This window comes from Ursus arctos, unplaced genomic scaffold, assembly GCF_023065955.2.
Source record: "Ursus arctos isolate Adak ecotype North America unplaced genomic scaffold, UrsArc2.0 scaffold_18, whole genome shotgun sequence".
Taxonomy (NCBI): Eukaryota; Metazoa; Chordata; class Mammalia; order Carnivora; family Ursidae; genus Ursus; species Ursus arctos.
The window spans coordinates 51,088,646-51,108,037 of record NW_026622852.1 but is presented as its reverse complement, the minus strand read 5'-3'; the positions used below and the strand labels follow the sequence as shown (position 1 = coordinate 51,108,037).

Below are 19,392 nucleotides of genomic sequence, written 5' to 3'. Positions count from 1 at the left end.
TAATTGCACTGTCAAAAGTTGCTCTGTGAAAAAGAACGTAAGTAAAAAATAAAAGAGTTTACATTAACATTAGGCTTTAGCATATCTAATAGTAACAAACAGAATTTTTTCCTGAAATTTGCAAGCATTTTCCAAGGGAGATCATTTCTTTTTGTAGTCAAAAATTAGACTCTGAAAATCTGTAACTTCAGTTCCACTTACCACATTTTCTACAAAAATAAAATGCATTATAAACCATGCATGTTAAATCAAATGTTAAGCTTTTCAACTCAGGTTATGAAGACTTACCAGTGAGAGAACAGTAGGAAGATTTTAGCTGAAGGAGTAAAGCACAATGGGTTTCTGTATCCTTCCACAATGGTATAGAGCAGGGCCTGGCAAACTACAGCCTGTGGGCCAAATTCAGCTAGGGGCCTGATTCTATAAATAAAGTTTTATGGGAACACAGCCATGCCCATTTGTTTATATAGAATCTATGGCTGTTTTCATGCTACAATGGCAGAGCTGAATAGTTGCCAGAGTCCTCCAGAGTCCATATGGCCCACAAAGCCTAAAATAGTTACTATCTGGCCCTTTACAGAAAAAGCTTGCCAATTCCTGATAAGCAAGCTATACCTACTCTGATGCAGAGCATGGAGAAGAACGGCCTGAAATGTGCGAACTAGGAAATACACTCCACGGAGGATACACATATTACAAATGTTAGCGACTATGCCTGAATGAACTATTACTCAAGAGAAGGACTCTACACTAGGAAAAAAATGATTTCAAATGTTTTATGGAATGAGAATCATGTTTCATGTTTTCTCTGTTGAAACTTGCTAATTAAAGGGATCCCAAGTTAATGACAGATATCAAATGGTTCTACACTTTAACAGCTAGACTTCAAGTAAACAAGTTAATCCTCCCTTTATTAATTTAATAAATTCAGGAATAACTTTGTGAGACAGCCTATATTATGTAAGAGAAGACCACCTGCTACTTTCTCGTTTTAGAGACTACGTCAAACAGAGCAGAAAGAATACCAAAACCAGGGTCAGAAGATATGAGGCATTTAAGGCTGGGCTTTGACACCTATCGGCAGTGTGACCTACTAGCAACTTAGTCACTTCACCTAAGTTTCTGTTTCCTCACCTTCAAAACTGGAGTGTCCCTGTTCCTCTCACATGCTAAGTTGTATAGTTCACATGAGATGACTGGAAAGTGTAAATGACTACACAATGGAAGACATCATTCTTCTTGCCAATCAAAAGGTGATGTCTATCATTTCACAGGGACACAGCTCCATGTCCATCGCATAAGAGAACTGACCAAAATGAACCTTTCCATGAAAGTAAGCGGGAAGTATGAAAGTCTTAACTAAACAGATTAGAGTACTTGCTAAGGCTGTGGAACCTACACTGGTAAAAGACTATTTAAAAGTGAAAGTAAAGGCCAACAGTCTTCAGCCTAAGAGCATTTTTAGTAACATAAATGCCACACAAAAGTATGGCTTTGAAATTTGAGAACAAAGTATGCTTTGCAAATATGTTAATGTGCCTAATTTAAGATGATCTAATTAAAAATTACAGAGATAATGACAATCAAATATAATATGGGATCCTGGAACAGAAAAAGGACATCAGGTGAAAACTAAGGAAATCAAAATAACATATGAACTTTAGTTAACAATGATGTGTCAACAGTGGTTCACTAATTATAACAAATATACCATGTTAATGTAAGATGTTAGGAATAGGGGCAACTTGGCGCTGGGTATATAGGAACTCCTTGTATTATCCTCTCAATTTTTCTGTAAATCTTAAACTGTTCTAAAAAAAATAAAGCATATTTTTTTTTAAATTACACAAGTAATACACTTCTAAGTCCAAGGATCCAATTTAGCAACTTTCTTTTCAGTAAAAAAAAAAAAAAAAAGTATACTAACTTGAGAAAACATCTGAACATTGTAATTTATCACAATCTTCAACAACCACCACCTAGAAAAAGGATTACCAGCTACCACATGATGTTCCAGAATCCATTAACAGCTGGTAACACATTTTAGTGTTCATTTTTTTTTTAAAGATTTTATTTTTAAGTAATCTCTACACCCAACGTGTGGCTTGAACTTACAACCCCGAGATCAAGAGTTGCATGCTTTTCCAACAGAGCCAGCCAGGTGCCCCAACACATTTTAGTGTTTAAACTATCACATTGAAAACATTTCTCTCTCGGTTTACTGTGATCAAAAATGAAATACAGGGGCGCCTGGGTGGCTCAGTCGTTAAGCGTCTGCCTTCGGCTCAGGGCGTGATCCCGGCGTTCTGGGATCGAGCCCCGCATCAGGCTCCTCTGCTGGGAGCCTGCTTCTTCCTCTCCCACTCCCCCTGCTTGTGTTCCCTCTCTCGCTGGCTGTCTCTCTGTCAAATAAATAAATAAAATCTTAAAAAAAAAAAATGAAATACAGACACTTCATAACAAAATTTCCACAGGCACATTACATTTTGCACTAATTCCTGGTCAAGCGAAGCAAGGCAAATATACTTCCTAGCCAGAACCGTTTAAGAAAAGTCTGCCTTTACATTAATTTCCATTTAACAGCAAACTTTCTTAAAAGGCATTATAAATAGTTATGGCTGAATTCAAAGAGAATTTTAATTGGTGGTAGTAAAATACATTGGTGCTTAGGAAATAAAAAGAATAGTAACTGGGACGCCTGGGTGGCTCAGTTGGTTAAGTGTCTGCGTCCGGCTCAGATCATGATCCCAGGGTCCTGGGATCAAGTCCTGCATTGGGCTCCTTGCTCAGCAGGGAGCCTGCTTCTCCCTCAGCTTGTGCGCGCGCTCTCTCTCTCTCTGACAAATAAATAAATAAAATCTTAAAAAAGAAGAACTACCACACATTTCAGGCTTGTCATGAACTAGGCACCAATCAGGGGCTTTAATATGGATGTTCTCCTTTAATCTGTGTAACACTCCTGAAAGGCAGGTATTCTTACCGACATTTTATAGGTGAGGAAACTGAGGAAATTAAATAATCTGCCCAAGGTCAAGTTAGTAACTGGCAAAGCTGAGAGTAAAAGCCAGGTACATGTGGCTCACCGAGCTTTTACCACTATGCCATCTGTGAGTGCTGTAATTCACAGCCAAGGACAACTTTTAATCACCCCAATCTTTGGCCAACAGTTAATATGCGAGTCGGTATCGGGACAAGTCCCCCTTTCTTTGAAAGTTTCAAACTGTCTGACAAAGTCAAGTTTAGTTGGACTTCAGGACTAAATAAATAACCTATATTCCCTCAAATTTCTATGAAAGAAATGATAAATGAAAGTTTAGAAAAAGTTACTAGAGATTAATTCCTTAAATCCCTCTTTTTACATCTGCTAGCTCCTCTCCCACCATTTCTTCACTTCCCCAAAGCAGTTGTTGCCGCCATACTATATCCTCAAGTCTCCAACACGAGCAGATGCTATCATATAGGCCCCAAGAGGCCCACAGCCTTCAAATGAACCCAGATTTATCCTTCAAGACCCAGCCCCCGAATCTCTTCCCTCTGTGAAGCTCTGGGGGAACTGCTCCCACCAACAGAGAGCATCCCTTCCTCCCTATGACACTAAATAACAATGAACCATGAGGTAGGAAAGTTATTCCATTTTCTTTTTTTAAGTAGACTCCATGCCCAGCGTGGAGCCCAGCATGTGGCCTGAACTCATGACCCTGAGATCAAGAACTGAGCTGAGATCAAGAGTGGGATACTTAACTGACTGAGCCACCCAGGTACCCCGAAAGCTACCCCATTTTCAAGCCTCTTTCAATCCTTCTATTCACATCATGGAGAAAATCTAAGCAAGGTGCCAATTTGTCTTCAACACTTTTCTAACACTTTGCTAATCTCTCCTTTTAATTAAAGGATAGCAGGCCTCAATCCCAGCACTTTTTAAAAAAATTTTTATTTATTTTGAGAAGACAGAGAGAGAGGGTAAGCAAGGGGAGGGGCTCAGGGAGAGAGAGAGAATCTTAAGCAGCCTCCATGCTCAGCACGGAACCCCACGCAGGGCTTGATCTCAAGACCCTGAGGCCATGACCTGAGCCGAAACCAAGAGGTGGACGCTTAACTGAGCACCCAGGGGCCCCAAACCCGGCACCTTCTGCAAATAGTACCTAGCTAGGTTTCATAACATTGTTTTGTTTTTATTATATTTAAGTTGCTTTCTATTTAGGATATGAGGTGTTAGCCTTTCATTACGGTAATAACATAAAGCTGCTTTTTTTTTTTTTTTTTTTTTTTTTAGATTTTTATCTATTTATTTGACAGGGAGCGGGAGAGAGAGCAGGAGAGAAAGCACAGGCAGGGGGAGGAGCAGAGGGAGAGGGAGAAGCAAACTTCCCACTGAGCAGGGAGCCCAATGCCGGGCTCAATCCCAGGACCCGGGGATCATGACCCGAGCCAAAGGCAGACGCTTACCCACTGAGCCATCTGGGCGCCCCAACGTAAAGCTTCTTGAAAAATATTTTTAAATTGTGTCCACAAAAAAAGACAAATAAATAATAGTACAAATAGGATCCGGATTTGGGGAAAATTATGATGTTACTCAAGGATTAAGCATGGGAAACATTTTTAGATACCGATGCCTACACCTTGACAGAACTGCAAGTTCCTTTTTTGTTGTTCATTATATAGGTACTTATTCATATTAACCTGATACGACAAAAAAGGACATGACTGACAATTTTTAATTACCTACCTACCACAATGTTAGCTCCTATATTTTATCAATCAAATATTTTAAATCTGAGGATTTATTTTAACTACCCACCACTTTTCAGGAATCTAACCAATCCATACAAGACAGAGACATCCCTGGCAAATATTTTTTATACATATAAATAACCATCTTGAATTACAAGGATTTGTCCACATGTGCTTCCCCTTACAAGACTTAACCTCATTCAGTTCAGTTACAGTTCATTACTCATTTTAAAATATTTTGTTAAATTAAATGACCTAAAAATCGTCAGGTATTAAAAATGAACTCACTTCTTTCCAAAAAATGGACAGACAAGCACGGTAAGCTTAACACACTTCCTTCATTTATTCATTCAACAAATGTTTGTTAAATATCTGCAATGTGCTAGGCACCGATGAACAAGACGGGTAATGTCTGCCCTTGAGGGCCCTGTGTTCTCACACTGTACGTGATATTAACAATTGTGAACAGTTTTTACAAATCAGATTTCGATATACCCTCTACTTCGACTCCTTTGGCCACTCTTGTCATTGGCCAGTTAACTCTCACTCAGGCATCAGAGCCCAGTCCAAGCCGAGGAGGCTCTCCTGGCCATTCTCATCTGGTCTCATTCGGGCTCATCTCCATCACAGCATTTTACACTGTGAGCAACAACATGCTGTTTTCTCAACAAAACTCCAAGCAACCTGAAGTAGGGAGATAGTCATCTTGGCATCCCCACTGCTTAGCAGACAGACCTGCGTTTAGCAGGTACTGATTTAATGTCTACATTCATAAAAAGTTAATAAATAAAGGACTGAATGATCAAGAGCGATGTGCTAGTTAGGAATCAGCCAAGCGACTTCTAACCAGTTCCAAAATGATTAAAGAACAGTAATTAATTTAAGTTGAAAATATCTACTATCTTTCTAATAGACATATTTTAAATAATTATTAATGTACTAAAAAAGATATTTCCTCACAATTAAGAAATAACTATCAATAAGGAGGGGAAGGAAACAATAATACTTCAATATCGTCAGTTGGTATATTTGAAACAAGAGTAAAACATTGTAGGAAAAAAAATGGACTTAGTACCAACTCTTCCTGGCATAACTACAAGGAACTGAAAGGCACCCGACTTTGAAGATGTAAGTAATATAAAGCCAGAGAGTATTTACATCTCAAATTAACACACCAGACTTCCTGTTCTAACACCAAAATTTTAGACCCTACCAAAGTAAATAAAATCCACATAGATGTCGATTTTACCCCTAAAACACTACTAATTTTCCAGAACTAAAGAAGACAGACTAACCACAAAAATAATGAAATTCATACATATCCAACGGCCTGTGGGTTAAGCTTGGATTTTATTATACAACTCAGCTGAGAGAGTATCAAAACACCTGGACAGCAAAAAATATGCATTACTTAGTAAATACTCATGTATCCTCACTTGTTCCAGTTCAAAAACCTTCACTTTTTAAAGTATTACTTGAAACCATTACTAATGTAACTGGCAATATTAAACAAGATGAAGTTTGAAAGACACTAAGTGAGTTATGGTACACATCTGCCATCGAATATTATATAATTATTAAGGAGATAGAGGTACAGTGAAAGTTGTCCATCTTTACATGAAAAAAGCACAGTACAGATTAGTGGGCCAGGAAGACCCCAGAGGCAGCTAAAACACAACATGTGAGCAAGACAACCTGGACTCAATCTCAGCTTTGCCACTCACGAGCTGTGCAACCTTTGGTAATTACTTCTCCCTGCCTCACTTTTTTCATCTCCAAATGGATATAAAATAGAATCTAATTCATAAGATATATTCATAGAGTTGTGAAGATTTAAGTTAATATATCTAGGGGCGCCTGGGTGGCTCAGTCAGTTAAGTGTCTGACTCTTGATTTTGGCTCAGGTCATGATCTCATAGTTGTGAGATCAAGCCCTATGTCAGGCTCCGCGCTGGGCATGGAACATGCTTAGAATTCTCTCACCCTTTCCCTCTGTCCCTCCCCCGCTAAAACAACAACAACAACAACGACAACAACAACAACAACGACAAGTTAATATATGTAAAGTACTATGCAAGCACAAATGTTAACTATAATTTCAGGGGGGAAAAAATCCAAAACATACAGTATGTGCATGCATATGTGGGGAAGAAAAGCTTTGACTTTTTGCATTTTTTTAAGTTTATATGTATTTTTTTAGTAATCTCTATACCCAGCATGGGACTCGAATTCACAATCCCGTGATAAAGAGCCACATGCTCTTCTGACGGAGCCAGCCAGGCACCCCTTTTCCCTTTTTTGCACCGTTTTTAGGTTGTTGTTTTTTTGTTTTTGTTTTTAAGATTTATTTATTTTAGAGACAGAAAGAGAGAGTGTGCATGAGCGAGCAAGTGGGGGAACGGGCAGAAGGAGAGGGAGAGAGAATCCCAAGCAGACTTCATGCTGAGCACAGAGCCCAATGCAGGGCTTGATCCCACAACCCCAAGATCACAACCTGAGCCAAAATCGAGTTGGATGCTTAAGTGACTGTGCCACCCAGGCACCCCTTAAGTTTTTTGTTTTTTTTTTTAAGATTTTATTTATTTGAGAGAGAGAAAGAGAGTGTGTGTGTGCACACACACGAGCGGGGAGGGGGGGTGCGGGGGGGGGGGGGGAAGCAGAGGGAGAGGGAGAAACAGACTCCCCACTGAGCAGGAAGCCCAGTGCAGACTCCTTCCAAACCTGGGCCAAAGGCAGACCCAGGTGCCCAATTTTGGTTTTCGGTTTTTTTGTTTTCTTTATTTTTCAAACAAAGAACATTACTTTAGTAATTTTTTTTAAAAAATGAGAACATAATAAAAACTTGGCACTAAGATCCCCCCTCTGAAAGATCTGTTAGTGCAATTACTTAAACACTTGGGACCAGACAAATTCTGTGAATAATTATATATTTAAACTGAAAGTTTTCAAGTGCAACAAAAGGGACAGTACTTCTGGACACAGTTCAACAGTAACAAGCTACATACCAATAAGCAGAACTGCAACGGCTTTAAAATTATGTCCTTTGATTTCCCAGAAACAATAAATTATACAGAAATATGCACCCAATCTAGAAGTGGGTATCAGGAACTTTCACAATTAGATAAATCTCCATTAATTTTATTAGTCAAAATTAAATACCACCAAATCTAATTTCCTCCAATTCAACAATCTCTAATGACAACTCACTAAGACATATATAAACCTGGAGCTCAAGATAAACCAAATGATTTTTTAAAAACCTAAAACCCTTAGAACCCTTTGAGAACTTTTGAGAGAAAGATTTCACCACCTCACATGCTTTGAGGAAGCTTTGGTCCCCTGGATAAACTTAGCTTCCTCTGTAAATACAGTGAGTGGATAAAACAACCAAACAGAAGAGCAGAAAGAGAACTTTGAGCTTCAGCTGCATTTTTTGCTGAGCTGTAATACTGGTAAAGCCTGTTTCAAGATCCAAGAATCCACCCTAAAAATTAGGGAAGGTATGTAAACAGCAGGCTGTCATGTTCATTTCATCACATTTACCATACCATTGACTGTGTTTTACCTTAAAGGAACCTCCTGGACAATAAATAAATAAGTAATAAATGGCAAATAAATCTAATTTTAAATAGCTTTTCAAGAAGAAATCAATCATTAAGATGCTTTCATAGAATTATGAAATTCATAATTTTTTTAAAGATTTTATTTATTTATTTGACAGAGAGAGAGACAGCCAGCGAGAGAGGGAACACAAGCAGGGGGAGTGGGAGAGGAAGAAGCAGGCTCCCATCAGAGCAGGGAGCCCCAAGTGGGGCTCGATCCCAGGACCCTGGGATCGTGCCCTGAGCCGAAGGCAGACACTTAATGACTGAGCCACCCAGGCGCCCCGAAATCCATAATTTTAACTAGTTTACATAATGCCTACAAAAAGAGAAAGAACTCAATAAATGCTAGTTATTATTACCATTAATGATGAAACAGAAACTTACTCAGAAGGAGGCTTAATAGGTCACTTTCCATCAGAATCCAAGTTGGCCCATCACAACCTTGAATAGTTAGATATTAAGAAACACGTGGTTCTAGACGACTCAAAGACTCCTTGGGTCTCTTTTGCAGAAAAAGAATTCACCTAGTCTTCCATAGGCTTTTCAATACAGAAATCTGTATTTGTAAACATTTTGCAATTCTGCCTTGTAACTTTGAGACCTAATGTATTTTTGTCAGGTAGTCATGATTTACAAATAATGGAAGTAAAATCAATAGATAGGGTCAGAGTTTTACATTAGAAAATGACAGGAGATAGTTCAGACTGGGTTAAAAATAGATGACTTTAGGGGCGCCTGGGTGGCTCAGTTGGTTAAGTGTCTCCCTTCAGCTCAGGTCATGATCCCAGGGGCCTGGGATCAAGCCCCGCATCAGGGTCTCTGCTCAGTGGGGAGTCTGCTTCTCCCTTTCTCCCTCCCTCTGCCTCTCCCCCTGCTTGTTCTCTCTCTCTCTCTAATAAATAAAATCTTTTAAAAAAATAGATGAGTTTAGCCTAAGTCCTAAAACCTTTAAAAATACACGTATTTGGATGAAATTAAGACCACTTAAGAAGATAATCTGACTCTGATTCTGTAAAAAGAGAAACAGGCTAATAACCCTTGACTAATGCTTTTGTCCTTCAAATTTTCCAATTTTAATCCTTTCAAAGAGTCACAGAAAATAAATTGGAAACATAAATTAGTAAGTTAAAAAAAAGGAAGAACTGAACATGTTTGACGACATGTTTCCCACTAGTCTCTAGCGTGGGTGTACTGGCATTACAAGGGAGCAAGACCAAGCAAGCACCTTTTCGGACAGATTAATGAGCAGACATCTTGCCTGCTTTTAGCGTTACAACAGTAGGCTTAAAGCCTTATTTTTTAAAAATGGCATACAAAAAAGGTGTATACAAAGATAATTTTGGCTTGATATATATATATATATACTGTTTAAGCTATACTGTTAAACATTTGCTCAACCATTCATTTACATATAGTAAACACAAAAACTTGAAATATGAACAAATATTCACCACTTCTGACTATTGCATTGCAGAGTTCAAAACTGGGTTTCAGGGGTGCCTGGCTGGCTCAGTTGGAAGACCATGCAATACCTGATCTCAGGGTCATGAGTTTGAGCCCTACAATGGGTATATAGATTACTTAAATAAATAAACTCAAAAAAAAAAAAAAAAACCTGGATTTCAGCTTAGAAACAGTGAAAAACTGCCCTACTGTTGTTTCTACAAAATCATAATAAAAATTGAAACATATTCCAAAAAATAAGAAAACATAGGTAAGTATAAAGAAAGAAATTTTAATTACCTATAATTTAAGAACAAGGCGGGGGCTGGGTGACTCAGTCGTTAAGCGTCTGCCTTCGGTTCAGGGCATGATCCCAGGGTTCTGGGATCGAGTCCCGCATGGGGCTCCCTGCTCCGCTGGGAGCCTGCTTCTTCCTCTCCCATTCCACCTGCTTGTGTTCCCTCTCTCGCTGGCTGTCTCTCCCTCTATCAAATAAATAAATCTTTTCAATAAATAAATAAATAAAAATTAAAAAAAATAAAAATAAAAACAAGAGGGGTGCCTGGTTGGTTCAGTCTGTAGACAACACAACTCTGGATCTCAGGGTTATGAGTTCAAACCCCACACTGGGCATGAAGCCTACTTAAAATTTTAAAAAAAGAAAAAGCCAAACAAAAATAAAAACAAGAAATCAAACAGCTCAGTGCCCAAGCGTCTTCTAAAATGTGTACATGATACAGAAATTATTGGTCTTAGTTACTTTAAAAATGAAAATACCTTGATTAGGACTACTTAAGGGGTGGTTCAGATGTAAAAAAATATGTAACTGAAATCCTTCATACCTATGAAAAGATTAACTCCAGGAGACGGAATTGTGTATAGCAAAAAAACCAAAAGTTGGAAGGGGGGAAAAAAGTTAATTAGCCATTTGAGAATTTTTTTTCAAGTACTGGTTTTTCCATAGCAAGTAAGAGGGATTCCACTTATATCAGGCTTTAAAAAATAATAATAATAATAAAATTTAAAAAATCACACTTGACCTTGGAGAATCCTAGAGTAATATGTAACCAACTCTGCCCAATAACAATCCTAAAAAAAATTGTTTTAATCTTTTAAATAAAGTGAAATGTCTTACCATTAGGAGTACATCCACTTTCCCTCTTCAATCTCCTACAATAATTAGGGGTCATTTCTCCAAATGCCATTATGAGGCAGCATCACCTTGTAAGGTGGGAAGTGCTCTCCGCCAGCACTGGAAAGCAGCTCACAAACTCACAGTGGAGTCAACTGGTGAAGTGAGAAGTGACAGCACTGTGATAGTGGCCAAAACGGCACCAAGACTAAGGCTTGTTTTAAAGTCAGGGATGTGGTAACAAGGTGGAAAAGAGTAAAAGAAGATTGAAAGCCTGAGCACCAAAAGATAACTAGCAATTACTGAACCACAGCCACGTTCCTGATGCTTCTCATATGCTATTGTTATTAGTCAATCCTAACACACCCACTTTACAGAAGAGGAATTAGGTTTAGAAAAGTCAAATACCTTACTGCCTAACCATTCTATCATGCAGCAGAGAATTCAAAACTAGATTTGTTTGACTTTACAGCCCACACTCGTCCTCCCCCCCCCCCACCTCTCTGGCTCTTCAGAATATTGACTTCAGGTTCCCCTGAGCAATCTCACTGTAGTGAGCACGAGGAAGGGGCTGATACACCTGCAGGCAAACGATCACATACTATCAGCTGGGTAGCGTCAATTTTTCAGTATTTCTTCATCCCAAGCTACCTTTACAATCTTTCCTCCCATTTTTCCATTTCACAGACCTAACACATTAGCCAGAAAAAGAAAAAAAAAAAAAAAGGAAAAAGACTTGGATATTCTCTAATTTACAAATTCCTCTTCTTTGTTCAGGTTGTTCCTTCACCTGGAGCCCTTCTCCAATAGCCCTATAGCCAATTACATCTATGATTTTTGGTCCAGTTCAAATGTGTCCTTCACACAGCATTCCCTGACCTTCTACTCTCCCATCAGTGGTAGTATCTCCAATCTAAATCTTCTTTATCCTTTACACTTGTACCTCTATAAACAACTCATGAGTCTGTTAAAGTTTTTAAAAAAATCACTCCAGGGGCACCTGGGTGGCACAGTCCGTTAAGCCGCAGACTCTTGGTTTTGGATCGGGTCATGTTCTCAGAGTTGTGAGATTGAGTCCCACAAATGTGTGGTGGTTTTGGTTTGAGCCTGCCGGGTTGGAATTCTACCTTCCACAGACGGTGGGACTTTGGCAAGTTACTTAACTTCTATGTGCTTCAGTGTCTTCTTTAAATAGGACCTACTACATAGGGTAGTCGTGAGGATTTTACAGGTCAGTGAAAGTAAAGCATCTAGCGTGGTGCCAGGCACACTGCAGGAGCAGAATGCATAAAAGCCAGATATGGAATATTTGTCCCTTCAGCTGCTGACGTGTAGCAGAACCAGTTACTTTATTTTTTTAAATTTTATTTGTTTCAGAAAGAGAGAGGGAATGGGTAGAATCAGAGGAGGAGGGAGAGGGAGAAAGTATCTGAAGCAGACTCAGCACTGAGCACAGAGCCCAACACGGGGCTTGATCCCGCTGTGAGATCATGACCTGAGCCGAAACCAAGAGTTCATACTTAACCGACTCAGCCACCCAGGCACCCCAGAACAAGTTACTTTATGGATTGAATGCCTTGTGCACAGTGGTCAAATATTTACTAGTGCTCTGCTAAACAATTTCACATTAGACTCTGAAACTTCCATATTTTGATATAAAAATATTTGATGTTTGATATTTTGATACAGAAGACAGGTTGAAGAGTGTGAACTGAGAAATGAATAAAAACAGAAGTATAAAATTCTGAGTCTATCTCCAATATTGCATGTATTACTCTGTGAGCAGGTTTAGAAGTCTATTGCCTTAAACCAGTGCTTTTTTTTTTTTTAAAGATTTATTTATTTGAGAGACAGCGAGCATGGGGGAGGGGGGCACGGAGCAGAGGGAGAGGGAGAGAGAAACTCAAGCAGACTCCATGCTGATCATAACCCCATCACTCAGCTAGATCTCCTAACCCTGATATCGTGACCTGAGCCAAAACAAAGAGTTGGACACTTAACCAACTGAGCCATCCAGGTGTCCCTTAAACCAGTGTTGTTTAAAACAAACATTATGTGGGGACGCCTGGGTGGCTCAGTCAGTTGAGTGTCTGCCTTCAGCTCAGGTCATGAGCCCAGGACTGAGCCCTGCATGGGGTTCCCTGCTCAGCGGGGATCTGCTTCTCCCTCTCCCTCTGCCTCCTCCCCGCTGCTCATGTTCCATCTCTGTCTCTCTCTCAAATACATAAAACCTTTTTAAAAAGGGAGAAAAGATTTTTTTACATTAAAAAAATAAAAGAGGGGCGCCTGGGTGGCTTGGTTGGTTGAGCGTCGGACTCTTGATTCTGGCTTAGGTGCTGATCTCGGGGTTCTGGGATCGAGCCCCATGTTGGGCTCCATGCTTAGCGGGGAGTCTGCTTGAGATTCTTTCCCTCTCCCTCTGTCCCTCCTCCCGCTCACACAAGTGCTTGCTCTCTCTAAAATAAATAAGTAAATCTTTAAAAATAAAATAAAATAATCACATCACTGATTATTTATTAATTACAAAGGAAAAGGGTGCCTTTACAATAGAAATCTAGTGGATACTACTTTATTCAAATGATCAAATTTACATCAATAATGAAACTGACATTTGATGCGTCTAGATGTGATACACTGAGACCTAAAATCAACTACACACCATTTCCAACCAAAAATGTTTAACCTGAATCTGATCATGCAGGAACATTCAGACAAATACAAATTGAGGAGCATCCTATAAAACAACTGGTCTGGATACTTACTGTCATGAGACACCCTCCACCCCGCCCCCTTCTAAAGGCTGGAAAATCAGTCCAGATTCAAGCAGGCAACTAAATGCAATGCAAGCTCCTTAAATGAATCTTGGGTCAAACACAAAACCAAATATCTAAGGACAGTACTGGGACAACTGGGGAAAATTGAATCAGGTACTATACGTTAAACAATAATATTATATCCATGTTAAATTCCTTGAGGGGACAACTGAACTGCAAATATGTAGAAGAAAGTGTTTGTTCTTGGGAAATACATACCCATATTTACGGGTAAAGTGTCCTGATGGTATCTATACCTCTCAAATGGTTCAGCAAAAAATGTGTCTACTAATGCATAAAGCAAGCATAGCAAAATGTTAACAACTATGGAATCTAGGTAGAGTACAAAGGTGTTATTATACTACTGTTGCAACTCTTCTGTAGGCTTACAATTTTTCAAAGAGTTGGGAAACAATACTTAAAAGTTATGGATTCAGGGGTGCCTGGCTGGCTCAGTCAGAAGATCATGGAACTCCTGATCTCGGGGTTGAGAGTTCAAGCCCCACATGGGTGTAGAAACTACTTTAAAAAAAAAGTTACGGACTCAAAACACAAAATCAACAGAATATAGGAAAGGTGCAAAGATGACTTAGCACTTGCATTCAGTTTTCCAGAACTGTTAACATCATCATAGTTGCTTTTAGTCTTTAAAGAAAACTTACAGTATCATCCCCTTTGCACCACCTCCACCCATTCTTATTGCCCTCCAGAAGTTGTGAAATTATGAGGCAGGGTATGCCCATCTTCAACTTTACTAAATAACTGCAAATGTTGTCTCTCAAGGCAGCTGTACCAATTTAAACTCCTACATTGTTTAGAATCTGTCCTACATAGAAACTGTCCTACAGCAGTTTCTAAATTACCATTTTCAGCGACATCTTCACCAACTTTGATACTGTCAGACATTAAAATTTTTTATCAATCTGATGTGAAAAATTCAGTGTCATTTATACCAACCTAGGATCACAAAGTAAAAGAACCTTAGCAAAATAAGAACTTCATCCACAGACCCTTCCTTTTATCACATCATTGTAGAATGTTCAGGATAATCAAACCTAATGGCAGCAAGTACTAAGAATGATTAGTGCCCACATGAAACCAAATGCCCACAAAAGTACTGCATAGTGTTTGGGAAATAATTTCTTGTCTTTTAAAAAAAGATGAAAAGGTTCAAATTCAACCCAGCATACATAATACTATTTGTAAGATTTTAAAAATAGATATTTTATTCCTAGAAATAAATAACCTAGCTCTTATAAATTAACTAATTTACTCATTCATCAAGTATTTACTGTGTACCTGTCATGTGCCAGCCACTACTCCAGCATTGTGGCAAAGACAAACACCCTATTCTCACAGAGCTAACATTCTAATGGGGAGACAAAAAATTAAAAAAACTAATACACAGATAATATGATATCAGATAGATACATGCTATTAAAAAAAATAAAGGGGCAGGGGACAAAGAATGACAAAGGATGCAGTGTAAGGACACAAAAAGTATCAGGCAATATCTCTCCAAGGCAGTGATTTTGTCATACGGTGTGTTCAATTCAACATAAACTATTTCAGCACCAATATCTTTTCATAAAATACTCTTCTCCACTTTTCCATACCCCCCCCTTTATTTTTTCCAGAAAAAAAAAAAGAGTTTGCTGCAGTGGTTTTTCCATTATTGCTATTATTTTAGAGGTAAAAAAAAGTCTCACGCAAGGTGTTGACAGGTGCTTTACAAACAGTTGCAAATTTCAAGTCCCACATATTCTAAAGAAATGTTAACAGTGATCTGTCAGTGAGAAGTCTGAGGCCAAAATGAAGCTGAACTGTAAGAATTTAAAATGGAATTTCGAGAAAATTATTTACCAATTCTCCAACTCTATCACCTGCACATTCACTTTCTATTATATATGAGAAAAATAATAGCAATAGGAAAATATATTTGAAGAGAGATACTGTGGTTTTTACTAAAAGATAAAAAAAAATTAGAATATCCCCCTCTTTGGGGCGCCTGGGTGGCACAGCGGTTAAGCATCTGCCTTCGGCTCAGGGTGTGATCCCGGCGTTATGGGATCGAGCCCCACATCAGGCTCCTCCGCTATGAGCCTGCTTCTTCCTCTCCCACTCCCCCTGCTTGTGTTCCCTCTCTCCCTGGCTGTCTATCTCTGTCAAATAAATAAATAAAATCTTAAAAAAAAAAAAAAAAGAATATCCCCCTCTTTGGGGTGCCTGGGTGGCTCAGTTGGTTAAGAGTCTGCTTCGGCTCAGGTCATGATCCCAAGGTCCTGGGATTGAGCCCCACACTGAACCCCACTTCCCTCCAACTCCCTGCTCAGCGGAAGTCGGCTTCTCCCTCTGCCCCTCCCCCACTCATTCTCATTCTCTCTCCCCCCCCTCAGATAAATAAATACAATCTTAAAAAAAAAAAAAGCATATCTCCCTCTTTAAAAGCCACACTACCTATATGATTTAAAGAAAACCAGCCCGCACTAAAATTTCCTTTCACAGGCTTACACAAGAGCTTAGAAGGCTTCAACCACTTAGAACTAGGCGGTGCCTTACTACAAAAATCTAAGGGCCAAAGTATTCACTTCCCTTTTTTCCTCAGATTATTTTGCTGATTCCCCAGCACCCTGAATGAAGTATCTGCAGTCTATCTTTCAAAATTATTACTCTGACCCAGACAAATCTTCTTTTACTTCCCTGTGTACAAAATTTCCTCTTTCATCCATACTATAATCCTATCTGCCTTGTCTTCTTTCTTAAAAAAAAAAAAAAAAAAAAAAATTCAAATATCCTTCGAGGCTGACTTACAGATCCCCAAACACTTACTTCTACCTTAGGAGTTCTTAATCTCTTTGCACCACAGATCTTTTTGGTAGTCTGGTGAAGCCTATGGACTCTCTCTCAGATAGATTTTTATTTTTATTTTTATTTTTATTTTATTGATTGATTGTAATCTCGACACCCAACATGGGGCTTGAACTCACGACCCTGAGATCAAGAGTTCCACACTCTACCAACAGAACCAACCAGGCGCCCCTCAGATTGCTTTTAAATACATAATTAAATATATGAAATTTTGAACGGAACCAATTATACAGAACTATTATTTAAAAATAGTGATTTGGTAATATGTGAGCTTTATCATCACATTAAATAACAAGATCTAAGAGTGTGTCTAATAATGCCATAAATTTGAAAAAAATATAAGCATAAATACTATTCTGAGATATCTGCAAAAACTGTAGACACGATACAAAAATATTTGTAATTTTAATTGATGACAAAGTCACAGGCATTGCTAATTCCGCTGTGGTCTGTTGCCTACATTCATAATTGAAGGAACTAATAAATTAGTTATCAAACAATAAAAACAGATGTGATTTTATCCCCATTCTAGTTCAAAAATCCCCTATATTCTATCCAACTGGTGAAATCCCAGGTTAAAATCCTTTCTAGTTCAAAGCTGTGCTCAAACTGACTTCTGTCACAAATTTTAAAATAAAAACAATGATTCCTCCTTTGGCCTAGCTCTCATCTGAACATACCACTACACCTGTTTTTCCACGATCTTACATACACAGAACACTGTTTATTTCTATGGTTTGCCTAGCCAGCACCCATTTAAATTTGACAGTCAATAAAAGGTGAAGCTGAAAGAAGGGAGATGGAAGCAACCAACAGTCCCTCATTTCCAAGATATCCAACAGCAAGTGGAAAAATGCCAAGTATACTGTGTGTGTGTGTTTCGTAGGTGGGCTGCCCCCAGACCCAGGAGTCCAGCTTGTCAAGAGTCCCCGAAGCATGACATCTTCAACAGCGGCACTCAGAAGATATTCCACCTCCTTCTCGCCTCCTATGCTCAGTTCTCTACCTGCCAGGTCGCTCGCCTGTGGCTCCCACCCGAAGCCGCCCCGCCGTTCTCCGGTCCTTTCCCATCCCATCCCCCACGCGTCCCTCCCTCCCGTCTGCCCCAGGCCGCCCTGGCCCCCGGGGGCCGCCACATCTGTCCCTTGGGCTTAACCGTGTGTCCCCCTACCCCCACTTCTACCGACTCGGGACGGAAGGGCCCAGGGGTCAGCTGCACTGGGCGGCCCGGCCATTAGGCGCAGGCTGCGGCCCTAGGCCAAACCAGCCCAGCCGCCAGGCAGCGAGCCGCGCACTCCACGCTAGTTAACCGGAGACGCGCACTCACCACGGGGTTCACACGGAGGAGGGCACCGAGGTCTCCGCCGCACCGCCACTCCGCCTCGGAGCCGTCGCCCTCGCCGCGAGCTGCCACCGCCGCTGCCGCCGCCGCCGCCGCCGCCGCCACTACTCGCAAGCTGGCTTCCCTGCGTCCTGCGGCGGCGCTGCCGCCACGCCATCGCGCGTGCGCGGCGCCGCGGGGGCCCCTGGGACTGGTGGTTCGCGCGGGCGCCCAGAACGGCCCAGAACGGCCCTTCCGGTTTTGCCAGCCCAGTCGGCCGCCAGCTTGAGCGGTCGTGGGCTTCTGCGTTAACGCGAGGCGCCTTCCGAAAAATTGTTCCTCGTCAGACGCGCGACCTTGCTTCCGCGTAGGGTGCTGCTGGGTGTGGAAAAACCCGCCTGTGCAAGTACGTGTAAAGTAAAAGAATTTAGAGCATTTACATCTTCGGTAACAAGTGTCGCTTGCCCAGGACACATCACTCGTCTCACACACACGCACACACACACACACCTCTTCTCCCTTCCTGTTAAAAGTTTCCCAAGTTGCCTTCAGCGGTATCTGGATTTTCAGTTTTAAACCTGATTTCCCAGTCCTCGTTTTATCCTTTTACTTACTGTATATTTGACCATATAGTTTTTTAAGTTGACTGATTTATCTGATAAAATTTTAATTTTACAAAAATAACTCAGGTATATTCAAATGTCAAGTCAACGGAGCTGAACAGTCATAGAAACCTTAGAACTGGAAAACATCTTAAAGGTCACTAGTCCAACTCCCGCCCAGGCAGAAATTCCAGCCAGACGGTCTTCCAATTTTTTTTTTTTTTTAAGATTTTATCTATTCGTTTCAGAGAGAGGAGGAGAGCAGGAGCGGGGGGGGGGGGGGGGAGGCAGAGGGAGAAACAGACTCCCCGCTGAGCCAGGAGCCCGATATGGGGCTCCATCCCAGGACCGAAGATCACGACCCCAGCCGAAGACAGAGGCTTAACTATCTGAGCCACCCAGGAGCCCTCCTCTTCCAACTTCTATTTCCACACTTCAAATTTCAGGGAGCTCACTATCTTAAGTGAGATAGCCTGCTCCCCTGTTGGACAGCTTCAGAAGTTAGAAAGTTCTGCCTTCGGTGAAATGGGCTTCCCTTTTACTTCCTTCCAGTGCTAGTTCTGATGCCAGAAGCAATATACAATGTTTTCCATTTGACAGCCTTTCAAAACATTGAAAACAAAGATTATATCCTCCAACACTGGGAGTCTCCAGGCAAAAAAAAAAAAAAAAAAAGTAATAATACTCAGTTTTCCAACTATTTCAAATGTGAATCAGCTCCCGCATTGCTTTCTATTTAGTCATTCTCCTTGATGTAGTACTCTTGAAAATTGTCAAAATTTGCTTCCTATTTATTGCCTCGTTTTATTACCATGATCGCATTCTATAGTTAGCTGGTCAGATATTATCGCTATCATTGCCATTCAACTGATTCAAG

The 19,392-nt window shown here is 40.2% G+C and overlaps 1 protein-coding gene across 7 annotated transcripts in view; it reads right to left on the bottom strand.

Annotated features, from left to right (window-relative positions):
• Positions 1-18,094, bottom strand: part of GAPVD1 (GTPase activating protein and VPS9 domains 1) — a 75,624-nt gene extending 57,530 nt beyond the window's left edge. For 2 of the 7 annotated variants that reach the window (XM_026513963.4, XM_048223119.2), the window contains exon 1: positions 17,920-18,064. The gene's annotated coding sequence lies outside the window, so the exon portion shown is untranslated. Of the gene's footprint in view, positions 1-10,079; positions 10,218-17,919 lie in introns of those variants that run through there. The other 5 variants (XM_026513962.4, XM_026513964.4, XM_026513960.4 and 2 more) reach the window with 4 other exon arrangements.
• Positions 18,095-19,392: the final 1,298 nt, after the last annotated feature.